Source organism: Sciurus vulgaris (assembly GCF_902686455.1).
Source record: "Sciurus vulgaris genome assembly, chromosome: 4".
NCBI classification, from domain to species: domain Eukaryota; kingdom Metazoa; phylum Chordata; class Mammalia; order Rodentia; family Sciuridae; genus Sciurus; species Sciurus vulgaris.
Genome location: NC_136464.1, coordinates 62,084,866 through 62,089,862, shown reverse-complemented (window position 1 = coordinate 62,089,862; position 4,997 = coordinate 62,084,866).

The following is a 4,997-nucleotide window of genomic DNA, read 5'->3' as shown; positions in this document are numbered from 1 at the left end:
AATATGAGAAAACAAGGGAAGAAAATGTCCCAAACAAACCTAGACACCATATCAATAAAACCCAATGACAGCACAGCTGGAGAAATGTCAGAAAGGGAGTTCAGAATGTACATAATTAAAACAATCAGGGAAGCAAATGAGGAGATGAAAGAGCAAATGCAGACATTGAAGGAGGAGATGAAAGAGCAAATGCAGACATTAAATGATCACACCAATGAACAGTTAAAAGAGCAAATACGGGAAGCAAGAGATCATTTCATTAAAGAGTTAGAGATACTGAAAAAAAAAAAAAAAAACCAAACAGAAATCCTTGAAATGAAGGAAACAATAAACCAAGTTAAAAACTCCATAGAAAGCATAACCAATAGGATAGAACACCTGGCAGACAGAACCTCAGATATTGAAGACAAAATATTTAATCTTGGAAACAAAGGACCAAACAGAGAAGATGGTAAGCAATCATGAACAGAAACTGCAAGAATTATGGGCTATCATGAAAAGGCCAAATTTAAGAATTATTGGGATTGAGGAAGGCTTAGAGAAACAAACCAAAGGAATGAACAATCTATTCAATGAAATAATATCAGAAAATTTCCCAAATCTGAAGAATGAAATGGAAAATCAAGTACAAGAGGCTTTTAGGACTCCAAATATACAAAATTACAACAGACCCACACCAAGGCACATTATTATGAAAATACCTAACATACAAAATAAAGACAGAATTTTAAAGTCTGCAAGAGAAAAGAATCAAATTACATTCAGGGGGAAACCAATAAGAATATCAGCAGATTTTTCAATCCAGACCCGAAAAGCAAGAATGACTGGAAAAACATTTACCAAGCCCTGAAAGAAAACAGAAGCCAACCAAGAATCTTATACTCAGCAAAATTTAATTTCAGATTTGACGATGAAATAAGATCCTTCCATGATAAACAAAAGCTAAAGGAATTTACAAAAAGAAAGCCGGCATTACAGAACATTCTCAGCAAAATGTTCCATGAGGAAGAGATGAAAAAAAAAAAATGATGCAAATCAGCAACGGGAGGAACTAGCCTAAAGAAATAGCCAAATAAAGGGGAAACCAAGTCATTTCAAAAAACAAAAATGAGTCAAATGACTGGGAATACAAATCATATTACAATAATAACCCTGAATGTTAATGGCCTGAATTCATCAATCAACAGACATAGACTGGCAGATTGGATTGAAAAGAAAGATCCAACAATATGCTGCCTGCAAGAGACTCATCTCATAGAAAGGCATACCCATAGACTAAAGGTGAAAGGATGGGAAAAAACATACCATGCACACGAACACAGAAAAAAGCTGGAGTATCCATCCTCATTTCAGATAATGTGGACTTCAAACCAAACTAGCCAGAAGGGATAAAGAAGGACATTACATACTGCTTAAGGGAAGCATAAATCAGCAAGACATAACAATCATATATATCTATGCCCTGAACATTGCCTCATCCATGTACGTCAAACAAATTCTTCTCAATTCCAGAAATCAAATAGACCACAACACAATAATACTACATGATTTTAACACACCTCTCTCACCACTGGATAGATCTTCCAAACAAAAATTGAATAAAGAAACCATAGATCACAATAACACAAACAACTATTTAGACTTAACGGACATATATAGAATATACCATCCAACAAAGAATGAATACACTTTCTTCTCAGCAGCACATGGATCCTTCTCTAAAATAGACCATATTTTATGCCACAAAGCTACTGTTAGCAAACACAAGAAGATAGAGATACTACCTTGTACTCTATCAGATCATAATGGATTACAATTAGAAATAAATGACAGAATAAAAAAGAGAAACTTCTCCAACACCTGGAGAGTAAATAATACGCTTTTATATGATGAATGGATAACAGAAGACATCAGGAGGGAAATAAAACAATTCTTAGAAGTAAACGAGAACAAAGACACATCCTATCAAAATCTCTGGGACGCTATGAAAGCAGTACTTAGAGGAAGATTTATTTGATGGAGCGCATTCAACAAAAGAAGTAGAAATCAACAAACGAATTAACACTATAGCTCAAAGCCCTAGAAAAACAAGAGCAGACCAAAACCAAAAGTAGTAGAAGACAGGAAATACTTAGAATAAGAGCCGAAATCAACGAAATTGAAACAAAAGAAACAATCAGAAAAATTAACAAAATAAAGAGTTGGTTCTTTGAAAAAATAAACAAAATTGATAAACCCTTAGCCACACTAACAAAGAGAAAGGTGGAGAAAACTCAAATTACTAAAATGTGGAATGAACAAGGAAATATCACTACAGACAGGAGTGAAATACAAAACATAATTAGAAGCTATTTTGAAAATCTATACTCCAACAAAACAGAAAACCTCGAAGACATCAACAAGTTTCTAGAGACATATGAATTATCTCAACAAAATGAGGAGGACATGCACAACCTAAATAAATCAATTTCAAGCAATGAAAATAGAAGAGGTCATCAAAAGTCTACAAACAAAGAAAATTCCGGGACCAGATGGGTTCTCACGTGAGTTCTACAAAACCTTTAAAGAAGAGCTCATTCCAATACTCCTCAAAGTATTCCATGAAATAGAAGAGGAGGGAACCCTCCCAAACTCATTCTATGAAGCCAATATCACTCTGTTACCTAGGCCAGATAGAGACACATCGAGGAAAGAAAATTTCAGACCAATATCCTTAATGAACATCGACGCAAAAATTCTCAACAAAATCTTAGCCAATCACATACAAAAATATATTAAAAAGATAGTGCACCATGATCAAGTGGGTTCTATCCCAGGGATGCAAGGTTGGTTCAACATCCGGGAATCAATAAATGTCATTCAACATATCAACAGACTAAAAGTTAAGAATCACATGATTATTTCAATAGATGCAGAAAAAGAATTTGATAGAATACAGCATCCCTTCAAGCTCCAAACACTAGAAAAAATTGGGGTAGTGGGAACATTCCTAAACATTGTAAAGGCCATCTATGCTAAGCCCATGGCCAATATCATTCTAAATGGTAAAAAACTGAAAGCATTCCCCCTAAACTGGAGCAATGCAGGGATGCCCTCTTTCACCACTTCTATTCAACATCATTCTTGAACCTCTAGCCAGAGCAATTAGACAAACCAAAGAAATTAAAGGGATACGAATTAGAAAAGAAGAACAATCCCTGTTCACTGATGACAGGATTATATATTTAGAGGAACCAGGAAATTCCACCAGAAAACTTTTACAACTCATAAGTCAATTGAGTAAAGTAGCAGGTTACAACATCAATGCTCATAAATCCAATGCATTTTTATACATAAGTGATGAATCTTCAGAAAGAGAAATTAGGAAAACTATCCCATTCACAATAGCATCGAAAAAAATAAAATACTTGGGAATCAATCTCACAAAAGAGGTGAAAGACCTCTACAATGAGAACTACAGAACACTAAAGAAAGAAATTAAAGAAAACCTTAGAAGATGGAAAGATCTCTCATGTTCTTGGACAGGCAGAATTAATATTGTCAAAATGGCCATACTACCTAAAGTGCTATACAAATTCAATGCAATTCCAATAAAAATCCCAATGATGTACCTTACAGAAATAGAGCAAGCAATTATGAAATTCATCTGGAAGAATTAGAAACCCAGAATAACTAAAGCAATCCTCAGTAGAAAGAGCGAAGCAGGGGGTATTGCAATACCAGATCTTCTACTCTATTACAAAGCAATAGTAACAAAAATGGCATGGTATTGGTACCAAAGTAGACATATAGATCAATGGTACAGAATAGAGGACATGGACACAAACCCAAATAAATACAATTTTCTCATACTAGACAAAGGTGCCAAAAATATGCAATGGAGAAAAGATAGCCTCTTCAACAAATTCTGCTGGGGAAACTGGAAAACCATATGCAACAGAATGAAATTAAACCCATATCTCTCACCCTGCACAAAACTCAACTCAAAATGGATCAAGGACCTTGGAATCAGACCAGAGGCCCTGCGTCTTACAGAAGAAAAAGTAAGCCCAAATCTTCAACATATCGGCTTAGGATCAGACTTCCTTAACAGGACTCCCATAGCACAAGAAATAAAAGCAAGAATCAACAACTGGGATAGATTCAAACTAAAAAGCTTTCTCTCAGCAAAGGAAACTATCAGTAATGTGAAGAGAGAGCCTACAGAGTGGGAGAATATCTTTGCCACTCATACTTCAGATTGAATGCTGATTTCCACAATCTATAAAGAACTCAAAATCTCTACACCAAGAATATAAGTAATCGAAAAAACAAATGGGCTATGGAAATGAACAGACACTTCACAGAAGAAGATGTACAAGCAATCAACAGATATATGAAAACATGTTCAACATGTCTAGTAATAAGAGAAATGCAAATCAAAATACCTTAAGATTCTATCTCACCCCAATTAGAATGGCGATTTTCAAGAACACAAGCAACAATAGGTGTTGGCGAGGGTGTGGGGAAAAAGGTACACTCATACATTGCTGGTGGGGTTGCAAATTAGTGCAGCCACTCTGGAAAGCAGTATGGAGATTCCTCAGAAAGCTTGGAATGGAACCACCATTTGACCCAGCTATCCCACTCCTTGGCCTATACCCAAAGGACTTAAAATCAGCATACTACAGAGATACAGCCTCATCAATGTTCATTGCTGCTCAATTCACCATAGCCAGATTGTGGAACCAACCTAGATGCCCTTCAGTTGATGAATGGATGAAGAAATTGTGGCATATATATATATATATACAATGGAATATTACTCCACCATGAAGAATGATAAAATTATGGCATTTGCAGGCAAATGGATGAAATTGGAGAATATCATGCTAAGTGAGATAAGTCAATCTGAAAAACTCAAGGACAAATGATCTCGCTGATAAGTGTATGAGGACATATAGTGGGGGGTTGGAGGGGTTAGCATTAGGGTTAGGGTTTGGTTTAGGTTTTGGTAT